The 12475-nt window shown below is 42.3% G+C and overlaps 1 protein-coding gene across 7 annotated transcripts in view; it reads right to left on the bottom strand.

Annotated features, from left to right (window-relative positions):
- Window positions 1–7966, bottom strand: part of KATNAL1 (katanin catalytic subunit A1 like 1) — an 88126-nt gene extending 80160 nt beyond the window's left edge. For 2 of the 7 annotated variants that reach the window (XM_019666357.1, XM_019666361.1), the window contains exon 1: window positions 7423–7583. The gene's annotated coding sequence lies outside the window, so the exon portion shown is untranslated. Of the gene's footprint in view, window positions 1–7247; window positions 7290–7422; window positions 7590–7788 lie in introns of those variants that run through there. The other 5 variants (XM_019666356.1, XM_019666358.1, XM_019666359.1 and 2 more) reach the window with 5 other exon arrangements.
- Window positions 7967–12475: the final 4509 nt, after the last annotated feature.

Below are 12475 nucleotides of genomic sequence, written 5' to 3'. Positions count from 1 at the left end.
AAAAAAAAAGAAAAAAGACAAAAAAAAAAAATACTGAAGCAGCCTCAACTCTAGCAATGTGAACAAAATAACACTAGTTAAAACAGTGGTAGCAAAACAACAAATCAATTTGATTCTTAGCATTTTGTACCACATTGAATTCTACCAATGTCCAGGCTCTACTGTGTGTGTGTGTGTGTGTGTGTACATACACACACACATATAACACATATACACACATATGTTTATATGTGCATATGTCAGTATATGTGTATATATATATATATATATATATAAAATGTGTATCCAAAGTCTACTTTATCTCATGCAATGATTGCTACAGATACAAGCAATTAAAAAAAAAACATAGCCACAACTTCTCAAACTATTGCATACTCAATTATGCTTCAATAACAATAAATTAACCTCTTAGGTGAGTACTAGTCACCCAAATAATTAACTAAAGAAGTCACAATGCTTCCCACCTCTTTGTGTTGGGTTATATATATTCTCAAGGACTGTAGCTCACCATGAATAACAGAGAATATGACATATTCACTAACCCAGAGATAACAGGAGAATGTCTGCAGCGATGAGGCCTTTTCATTTATTTCCTTACCTGAGTTCACTTCTCAAATACTTGAGAAACAGAAAAATAACTGTCCATGCAACATAAAAGAATCTAGACAGATAATTCTAAGAGCCTAAGTGTTTCTCAGAAGTAACAATCACAGTAATTTCTGCCCATGTACTAAATTCCACTGGCCTCTTTGAAACATTACAAAAGATGTAAAATGTTTATCATCTGCCACTCTGTCTCAAGACAGCAGCTTAAACTATAAGTTTTAAGTGCATTAATACTGTTTTAGCATGAAAATAATAGTGACAACATTTAGAATGCTTACTCCACATCAGGCATTATCTCATTTAATCCTCACCACACTACTAAATAAAAATGGTTACCCCCATTTAAAAGAGGAGACTGAGGTTTTAAAGAATTTAAACTTGCCCAGAGCCTGAGTTTGAACCCAATGTGTCTGATCCAGAGCCTGCACTGTTGGCTCATTATACTCTACTGCCTCAAATGCCTTCAAAATATTGTACATCAACTCCTTCACAGTTATACAGCTAATCGAATACTAAAAAGCTAATTAGAAGAGGTGAAATAATGTATTTTGTTCTGGTTGCCTATATAGTTAAATACTGTTGCTCCTTAATTTCATAGTGTTTTGAATAATGTAACAGACAACCTTTCAAACCCCTGTCTGTTTCATATTCCTTTATCAAGTAGTCTTTAAACAAGTAACTTTATTATCATATCCATTCACTCATGAATTCATCATCCAATCTACACTATTTGGAAAGCATCTGCCCCATCTAGCTAATACCTACGTATATGTAAGAAGCTATGTAAGGCCTGTGGAGATGCCAACACAATAACCAAGTTCAAAGAATATATAATAATGCAGAGGATATAAGAGCAGTATAAAAATACCTATATTCACACCGGGAAGTATGTGTTAAATACCACTTTCATCATGTTCTCTCAGCAGTGGGTAACAAAAATAAAACCCAAACTACTGATCCCCTCATTCACTCCCTCTTCCTATCGCCTAGTTGTCAAGAAAAATAAAAAGAAGGGAAAATCGCCAAAAAGGAAAAGACACTGAAGAATAAGGACACTCTTGGGGACAGGGGAATAAGAGAGAACAAGATATTGAAATACAACAAATAATCTTATATTATTTGTCCCTGGAACACGTGAAAGTTATGAAAGTTAGAAATGAAATACAGTCTGTTCTTTGGAGACGATCTCGTAAGAAACACAAGAGTGAGTGTACCACCACTAAATGTTTACTGAGCACTGACTAGCGAGTAAAATTCTGGGAAAGAGTGGCCCGATCTTATTTGTGTATTGTCAGATTTGCTGCAATGTTTGACAGAGGCACACAATGTTTCCTGAACTGAAATGCAAGGCACCAGTGCTTGATTACTGTCCATATACTTCTCATTCTAAAGAGTTCTAGAATACTTTGGGAAGTAAACACAATTGGTGGTCAGTAACTAAGCTCAAAACACAAAACAATATAGACATGATTATAAACCATAAGTGTTTACAAAAAATATCATCATGCCAAAAGAATGTTAGAAAGAATAAAAATTACAAGCTAAAGTTCACTAAAAAGTAGGCTTAATAGGCTGCTTAATAGGAGTTTAATTACTCATTTAGAGTCATAAAGTTATTCCACCTCCATTCCTTCAAATAGGACCATAATCAAAGCATCCCTAGCAAAATAAACATATTTAAAAACATCTAGTGAGAAGAAACAACTCACCTTGGAAAATTACTCCATTTAAAAAAAAACACACAAAAAAAAAACCCTCATAAATCTATGCTTTAAATTTATCTCGCAAATGCCTACACAGACCTGACTTTTACGAGGTATTCTAAGGCAAGCTTTCACTAGGTCCACAACCTGTAAGTATAGTTATAGGAGAAAATGTATAAAATGATGCTGAGTACATTAAAATATATACATATTTTCACTTGTAAACAGATGCTCAAATATTAGTGAAATCATAATGTAAATCAGTCCAGGGCCGGCCAAGTGGCACATTGGTTAAGAACTGGCTTGGGACGCCAGAGGGCCCCAGTTCAGATACCACATATGAGGGCCAGTGACACTGCCCTCTACAGCTAAGATGCTGAACAACAGCTCAACCTGGAGCTGGGCTGCCGTGAGTCGCTGGCGCTGGCATAGGCTGCAGCCCCTGTGGCAGTGGGTTGCCATGGGCTACGTGTGTAGCCAGCAGCCAGCGTGAGCAGCCAGCAGCTGCCGTGAGTGGCCGTCCAGAAGCCGGCGACTGATCTGCCTCACCAGGGAAGAGTGCAATGATAATACCAACATGGGCCAGTGAATCAATATCCTCCACAACTAGACTGAAGAACAAAACAACAGCAGCTTGTCTGTTCCCCTTCCCCCGATTCCCCAGCACTGTTCTCCTCCCCCAATTCCCCAATAAAATCTTTAAAAATAATAATAGTAATAATGTAAATCAGTCCAGAAATGAGATCTAGTCAGAGAATCAAAGAATTTTAGAGCTCTGGGGATCTCCAATCATGCAGCGGAACTCCCCGCTTCTCTGAAGATGAAACCAAGGCAAAGTCATTGCTACTATTAATAGTCTAAAAATAACATTTCATAGTGCTTCGGGAAGCCTCATTTAAAAGAACCGATGAATCCTTTTACAGAACAAATCATCATTTTATAATGTTACTACCTGACCTACCTGCTTCATATGTCAGGGAAAGTCCCAGAACATGGCTGGGTCAAAAAGAAATGACAATCCCACCACACTATTGGTGAGGAGGGGGAGGAGGGGGAAAGTCTCCAGTTATTGAGCACGCAGGGTTCACCTCCATTAAAAACGTCCAATCTTCCGAACAATCTTATAAAATAGGTAGTATTCATATCTTTTTGACTGGGGTACAGGTGTGGCAGCTTGCCCACGGTCACAAAGAAAAGAAGCTGTAGTTCCAGAGCTGGACGGCAGAGCCCTCGGACTCCTCCCACTACACCACACTCAGTACCTGACCCCTGGAGAATGTTCTCTATAAAACACCACGTACATGTTGAGAAAGTAAAGTACAAAGCATTAATCCAAACACTCTGTAAGGGCCTGTCTAGTCTCACCGTGATATTTACACAAAGTAGACAACTGCCGGGTAAATGAATGAGGCGCTGAGGACCGGTGCCATCCTCCGCTCCTGGCCAAGATCTCTGCCCCTCAGTGACACGAGCCTATTGCTGTCCTCAATGGTAAACTCTCCCCTAGTAAATCAATCAAAATGCAAGGAAAACCACCATGCAATCTCATGTTCTGCTGGCACTGAACATTACTGAATTCTAATCTTATGGTCCTGAATCCGTCGTCCCTTTCCAGTGGCTGTGCCACATCCCACCATTCTCCCTTCCTAACCCCAACCTCTTCTCCCATCACTTGGCCTTTATTCCCACCTACCTCTTAGAGACCCTAAGCTTTGACCTCTCTCACCTTTTACCACCCAACCTGTCGGTATTCCTGTCTAGTCACCTTTTCTCCTTTTTTCAGTGTATCTCTCCTCCTATCAACCTTAGTACTCTGCCTAGAAACACAACTAGCACTTGGTGAACACATAAAATATAACAAGTTAATTTTAGACATTCCTTCACCCTGCTCATCCCATCCTTCCTACGTTCTCCAGGACCTCAATCAGCACTCTCCTCTCCCTCCATCTCCCACATCTTCAAACATTTCTTCTTTATTGGCTCTTTCCCTAATAGTTTGTCAATCTTAAAAACAACAACAACAAAAAAAATCCCTACAAATCTTTTTTTAGTTACTGCCTCATCTCTTTCTTTTCTTCATAGTCAAGCTTCTTTAAAAAGAAGTGTGACTGGAAATTTTATATTGAGGTAATGTCAATTTTTAAAAATCAGGACATATTAGTTATATTTTTTAAATAATCCTTAACTTTTAAAGATACATATTTAAATAATTATAGATAAAAGATATAATATCTGAATTTAGTTTTAAAATAATCCAGTTGGGATGGCAGGAGTTATAGATAAAACAAAATTGGTTATGTGTTCATTCTTCAAGCAAGATGATGCCTACATGTGAACTCATTATTCTATTTTCTTTTGATATGATTATAGAAAATTTTAAACTTTTTTTTTAAGTAGCCTATGCTCAGACTACTCTTCATTTATGCAAAGTTTAGAAATGATTTGTAGCCACCAAATTAATCCACTGGACACTCTTCAATCTTTACCTTACTTGCCCTCTCCGAGGTACCTGATACTCTGGGCCACCCTGCTTCTTACTTTCCTTCGCCTTTGTCATTTGTTATGCGTGCTCGGTCCGGTTCTTCTCCCTCTCTGCCTCCTAACCTCTCAGTATCATGTGAGTTCTTCTTCCACTTCATCTCAAAAATGCACACACACACACCACACACACACACACACACACACACACACACACACACACACACACCATAAATGCTTCTGCTTTCCAAGAGTCCCACATTCAAACTTCTTCCCTTTTCATTTCTACACCTTTTTCCTATGTGAGCTGGTCCATTCCCTCTTATAACTTCACTGCTTATCTACGTGCAAACCTTGACCGCTAGCCCTGAGCCCTCTCCTGGACTCCTGGACTCCAGATCCAAATGCATCCTTACCTGAATAACCCACAGGGACTTTGAACTAAATACTTAGAACTAAACTGACTTATCTTTATATTTACCTACACAAAAATCTGCTCCTCCCCATCTCAATCAACGCTTTCACTGTCCTGTCACTCATCCTGGCAGGAAAACTAGGAAGCAATATCTTAGGGTTCCAAATCTTTCTAGGCCCCAATATCCAAACTCTTATTAAGTCATATCAATTTTACCTCTTAAATATTTCTACAATCCATCTTTTTCTATAACCCTCACTGCATAGTTCAGACTCTATTTCTCTACTGGACTTTTTTTTTTTTTCTTCCTAAAACTGGCTTCCCTACCACCTCTCTCATTTCTCCTCTCCTAGGTCCACTCTCCACACTGAAGCTGGAGTTTTCTTTCTACAATACAAACCCAATAACACTACAACATTTGAAATTCCTCAGTGGTCACTACATGTTAAATAAAAGTTCTAAATTCTTTATCATGGTACAAAACACTTTAAGATCTGGCCTCTCCCACTACACTACAAGTATTCTGGGATTCAATCATCAGAATGGCCTAGGGTTCCCCAAACGTAAAACACTCAAATCTATCCTAAAAGCATGTTGTGCCATTTGCCTAGACTGACTTTCCTCATCCTCTCTCCACTGAAAGCTTTCTCAACTTTCTTAGCACAAGTCAAATGTCGATCATAGTGGAGACTTGCCTTGATCTCCTTAGAATCAGGCAGGATCTTTCTACCAATGTGTTCAGAGAATGACATCCATGGTTGAGATCCACCTGGATTGAAATCCCAGGTTCACACCTCATCAGCTATGACTTTTGGAAAGTTCTTGAAGTCTATTTCCTCACCTCTAAATGACAGTAGCTACTTCACAAGACTATTATGAGGATTTGTAAGGAGCTGCATGCAAAACATGCCCTGCAGTGCCTCAGACACAATAAGGATTCAGTAAATGTTAGTGTTAAATTACTATTTATTCCCACCCTGGGCTCCTATAGCAACCTGCACCCATCTCTATCACACTATTGTGATGACATGCTGCCCAAGCAGAGCACACACTATCTCCTATTCTCTCTTTATTCCCACCACCTGGTATAAGGCCTGGCACAAAAATAGATTCTTAAATCAAATCCCTACACTATATAACAGAAGGCCTCAATTATGTTTCTGATGGTCTTACTAAACCTACTTTCCATCTCCTGGTACAAAATTGCTACTTTAAGTAAAATTTACAGAGGCCAGCTTCATTTTAATTGCGAGAAAAGGAACTTTATAGTGGCTTTATGTTCTCTTCTTCTTTGAATACACACACACACACACACACACACACACACACACACACAAATAAGCCCACAATACTACCAATAGTTTTCCAATATACTATATAACATCCAAAATTTCTAGGATGGTTATCTACCTAACTGAAAAAATTTTAGAGTCATCAAATCAAGGCAGGTTTTCTAAATCTGTGTCAGCTTCCTTACCACCAGGACCTGACCCAACTCTAGGGACTAAGGTGTATTACACAGCGTTTAAAAAAAAAAAAATGGAACATGCCATTTTTCATTCTGAAAACTGCTCCTGAAAAAAACAATGTAATAATCAAAGAAAATAATTATTACTACCCAATGCTTAAAAAAAAAAAAAAGACAAGCCTTTAAGTACTTTAAAACTTACTACTATAATTTAAAGTTGAACTAATCTTCAAAACAGAATCAAAATATGTGTAGGCAGTGTTCAAGCCAGTGGGGGGACAGGGCTACAATTTTGCAATTCTGGCCCTCAGTAAATAAAGTGTAAAAATGCAAAACGGTAAAAATACCAGATACTCCTACATAACCGCACAGAATCTTCTATCTACTTTTATACTTTACCTTTAAACATCAATGCCCTCTGGGTAACTATTCATTAATGGGTTTAATACGCAAACACCACTGGGCTACTTCACAATTAACATGATCAAATATCTATAAAGAAACGTATCAGGGAAAGGAGAAAAGCCTGATAAAACATAGCTTGTCGGGTCTCACATCAAATGAGTGCCATACATACGGTTCTGCACCGAGAGGCAGCAACCTGGGCGGGTCAGAGGCGCCGCAGGCCCGAGGCCCTGCAGCGGGGGTGGCTGCTCATCCCCGAGCCTACGCGGGGCGCTGGCCCCGCAGGGGTGGGGCTGAGCGCTGCAGCCAGGGCGGGCCCCACGGCAGAGCGGGAAACCAAGTCTCACCTCCACTTCCCTTTCCCAGCGCAAAGAGCCCAGTTCCGCGACCACCCAAGAACTCCTCACCACAAAGAGAGATTTTTCTCTATCAGGGTCCGCTCAAAGTTTATCGGTCTTTCCCAGCTATCGGGGACGCCGGGCTTTGTAGTTCACCCGTCCAGGCCGCCCCGCCAAGGCCGCGACCCTGAGGAGTCGCCGAACTACAATCCCCACAGTGCCCCGCGAGCCTCCCCCCATCCCCGCTGCTCTCTCTACGTCCCCGTGCGGCGGCCAGCGCCCGAGGACCTGCAGCGGGAGACAGGGTGCAGCTGTCAACCTGGGCACCCCACCGGCTGCTCTCCCACTCGCGCCGGTCTCTCTCAGACTCATTACCAGGGTGCCGCAGGCCGGCCGACCGTTGGTGATGCGATCAAGGTGGGGTTGGGGTGGGGCCCAGGCCGCCGCCACAGCGCCGAGTCCGTTAGTTCACGACGTGCGTGTAGAGGCGGTGGCGTGGCGTACGGTTGCCATGGCAGCGCGAGCCGTGCGGTGGGGGCGGTGCGGGGCCTCGGAGTTAGCTCCGGGGAGGAGCCTGAAAATATCGCCTGCGTGCCGGGGGAGGGAGGCGTGAGGGTTCTATGGAGAGAGGGAGATGGTGACATTGAGGAGGTCGGCTGACTAACTGAGCTCTGGGGCTGCCTGACCAGTACGGCGGAGGCGGCCAGTCCCCGTGGTAACACGCGTGTCCTGTTTCCGCGGCCGAGCGCCTTGATGCAGCTGGATGCAGAGAGGACGGCTGTGGCATCAGAAGGGGGAGATCCAGAAGGGCCCCTCCCGCTGCCTATCAGGCCTCACCACCGGCTCTGCCCCAGGCCTATTTGCAGACGGAACCACCTCGCTTTGGACTACTCAGCAGTCTAATACAATATGCAACCCTCCACACCTCCTTCCTACCATTTTCTGAGCGTTGCAAGAGAAGGGAACCTTTTAGTAAGATGAAATGCATATTCCCCTCAGGAGGTTTGAGAATTTGTAAGGAGCATCAGTTTCAGTTGCATTTTGATCTATAATATTTCTTACGAACTCATTCGTGGACTCGTACAATCTCAGAGAATATGGAGTACGAAGAAACTTTCCTCTATCCTTAAGGTTCTTTTGGCTGGTCTAATAATCAAATAGACATGAGACATATTAACAAGAGAAAATGACCAAATTTAATACATAACATGTATGGGAAGTCGGCATACATGAGAGTCAGAGACCCCACACGTAGGAGAGGTTCAGAGACAGAAAGGAGAAAACATTCTTTGAAACATCTTGGGGCTTCAGAGGGTCATTGCAGGACGATAAGAGCAGTTGTTTAGCAAATAGGGGTTTGCCCTGCCCTATAGACAGGTCACAAGTGGTTCTCTGATGATTATCAAGGCCCCTAATTCAAGATCTTCTAGGTAGTTAAGGAGAGGCAAGTTTCTCTTGAGCCTGAGGTTAAAGTTGCTTTTAGCTCAAAACAATTTGCATACCACAGAGGCCCATCTTGAGGCGACTTGTTCTGAACCCCGACAGTGCAGTATGGTACAAGCTGAGGGTAAAGGCCCCGTGCTTCTAAGTCCACTTCTTTGTTCCTGTCCTGCCTCTAGACTGGGTAACATAACCAACCAGCACAGCTGACCTGCTCTGCCTGATGCTCAACTTTTAATCTGCAAAATGGAGATAATATCCATCTCACAGTGCCTGTGAGGAATAAAAGCATTGATACCCACGAAGCATTACAAAACAAAGCCTGGCATTTAAGAATAACTTTTAAATATTAGTTGTTAAATCCATTGTGATAAGAGCCTGAAGAGCCGTAGCTTGGAGATGGGGATGACTTAAGGAATTTTTCTGTAATGATGGTAAAAGCTCTATATCTCGCTTAGGGTTTGGGTTACAGGGGTTATATGCATTTGTCAAAACTCATGAAATGGTACGCTTCAAGATTTGTACATTTCACTATGTAAATTTACCTCAAAAAAAATAACATGAAAAGATTAGTGGTTTGTGTTTTTTTTTAAGATCAATTGACTTAGAAACTTTCAAACATACAATACAGTATTATTAACTATAGTCACCATGCCACACATTACATGCCCAGGACTTACTTACGTTATAAGTGTAAGTTTGTACCTTTTGACCACCTTCACTAATTACCCCAACCTCACCCCCCTCTACTCCGTCCAACTACCAATCTGTTCTCTGTATCTCTAAGGTGATTATTAGAGCTGTAGACTCTTAATAGAGATCATAGAGATATTTTAGGACCAATCTCCAGATTTTGCTGATGAGGAAAATGAGGCCTAGAGATTTGAGTAAATGGAGGGGCTGGGGGAGTGGTTACTAAGCCTGTCCTTTTCTAGTCATAAATGTCTCTTGAGAAATTATGGTTGAAAATAGCAAGCTACTGTTCCAGTCAGGGTCACCTTGTCCACAGAGATTTTGTTGAAATTGACTCAAGCCCCTTTTCCACCTCCTGTGGAGAGGCCAGTGTTCTCTCCAGGATCGCACATCCTCTGGGGCTTAACAATTTCAGGGTCACTCTGACTCTGAGTTCTTGCTTTCACACATAGACGCCTTCATATCTCAACTCCTGCAACTCATTTTCTCTTCTGCTGACATAATTTAGAAAGCAAATCCTTTTCTGTGGTTGTTTGTATAGCAGACTCTTCTAAAGGTTTGGAGTAACTGAAGGGTTTTAAATGTAGGATGCAAATAACCTCACATTAGAATCCCCTGATCTCAAAGTCCTTCCACATCTCAACAGCACTGGTATTCACCAACCCCATCCTCTTTCAGCATAACCAGGAACTTCCCTCTCTCCACCCTCTCTCTGCTCCCATCTCTCCCCTCTTCTGTTCTATCTTTATACAGAGCTTATAGTTCTGTCTCCTAATCCTTCCTTCAGGGCCTCCTTCCATTCCTAAACTGTTTAACAAAGTATTTTCCTACACAAAGAAAGTACCTGCTTCACCAGTGCCAGCTATTAAAATAATATTCTTCATGCCAGTATATATCTGTATATTCTACTTGACTCAGTCCACAGTGTAATTACTCAATAAATATTACGCAGCTGATGCACATGACCTGTCCAGGCTACCTACATAGTGGGTTCAATTATGAAAACTGTTCAGTACAAATGAGGAAGCAGTTGATAGTAGCTGGAATCTGAAGTCTAAGAGAAAGAAAAGAAAGCAAAGTCTACATGGTCATAGCTTATATTGAGCAAAAGAAATGACAGCATGCAAACAATAAAATCCAGAATGAAATCTGAGTATTAAGCAATAAAATGATATCCTTGTGGAAGCAACACCCAGACCTGTCACCTCTAGCAATTTGGTCACAACTCTGCATATGTAATAAGTATATACATAGATTCTCCTTTACTCCTAAAGAAGATAACACTGACCTGCTATCCGCTGAGCACATGTTTTTGTAGCAGGGATGATAAGCTCACCTGGTCCACCCATCCCTCATCTGGTTTCTATTGTGAACAGTCACCTATATTTGCAAAGCAGCAGGCCAGGGTTGCAGTGCAGTCTCCAAGTGCAAGGTCCCAACACATCACCACCCCTCTTGTTTCTGAAGTCAGGATCCCAAAGAACCAGCTCAGCAGGACGAGCCACATGAAGAGAACTGGTGACAGCAGTGAAAGGAAACAGCTGCTTTGCAGTAAGCAGAAGGAGGGCAGTCACCCACAGGATGACCTTAAACACCTCACATGGCTGTGGACAGCTGGAAAGAATGAAGACTGCCTATGAACTTTATTGTTTTCACTGGATACTGTGGGCCAGTTCAACACACCATGCAAATCTTAAAGATGGAGCTGAAAGTGATAGCGGACACACCCACACAGATAGACAATATGGCCAAGAGCCACTGCCCTCGTTACAGAGCCTTAGCGCATCTGGTTCTAAGCCAGGGGGTGTTCCTCAGTGCTGTCTTCTCGCCCTCTGGAGCATCTGACTTGGCTGACCACCCTCCTCAATGACCCGTGACCTTGGTTCTCATCCAGGCATTGTGGTGTTAACCAGCCCTTCGACCTGCCCCTTAAATATGGGACTAGTTCCTGAGGTTCCGTCTACACCCTTTGCAGTTCCAGGCTCCATCTCCCAGCTCTGACTGGCTCCGCATGCCCTGTGCTTGTTACCTTGATCTATTGCACCTGATGTTCTCTTCACCTGGAATGCCACCCCCCTACCCTAAACAATACTTGGTCTGCAAGGCCTTTACATGAAAACTTCCAGATTGTTCCTGCTCTGTACTCAAAGTATTCCCTGCCAATATCACCTGCCAGACAGGTGACCATCTGCTTAGTGGCAGTGTATTGGCTTTTCTCCTCACTAGATTTCAAGCTCCTCTGATGTACAGTTCTGAATATTCCCCCAAAACATCTTTATAATGCCTTTTATATAAGAAGGACACAATAGGTATTTTTTATTGGTGGTCCCTTTGCTTTTCTCCTTAGTCAAACCTCCTCTCTGGGAGCTCTCCCTCTTCTAGTACCCTACAGGACATTTGCTGCCTCTTAATATAAACACCCTCAAGCCTGTGGAAAAGTGTGGGTCCCCACATGTGATGTATTCGGCGGATGGCTACTTTGGGAAGCAATTCCTTTAAGTCATTTTTGGTATGAAAGGGGGTCAGGAGGTAAACGACACTCAATTCCAATACTCAAACTCACCACTATCCTTGAAGACGTCCTAGAGCAGAGTTTACTAGGTCACTACATCAATTTGATGGGTCCCGTCCAGCTTTTTAAAATTTAAAATGGGATAGGGTAAGGTAGAGTAGGGTAAAGTAACTTAGTGCAGAGTGCGTGTTCACAATCCCGAAAGTATTGTATGGCAGTCACTGGCTGTTGTCTTCCAGCTTGGGACCTGTTGAGGACTAGCCCTAGGCTGGGGCACCCTTCCCCCCACCCACCACCCCCAAAGGAATTTAAAAAGCTCCTGCTTCAGCAAAAGTTAACAAAGCTTCTTGACAAGAGACTGGAAAAAGATAAGTTAGGTAGCTTGTTAGGAAAGAATAAACAAGACATGTTTTATAG

This window comes from Hipposideros armiger, unplaced genomic scaffold, assembly GCF_001890085.2.
Source record: "Hipposideros armiger isolate ML-2016 unplaced genomic scaffold, ASM189008v1 scaffold_467, whole genome shotgun sequence".
NCBI lineage: Eukaryota > Metazoa > Chordata > Mammalia > Chiroptera > Hipposideridae > Hipposideros > Hipposideros armiger.
This window is presented reverse-complemented; position numbering and strand designations above follow the sequence as displayed.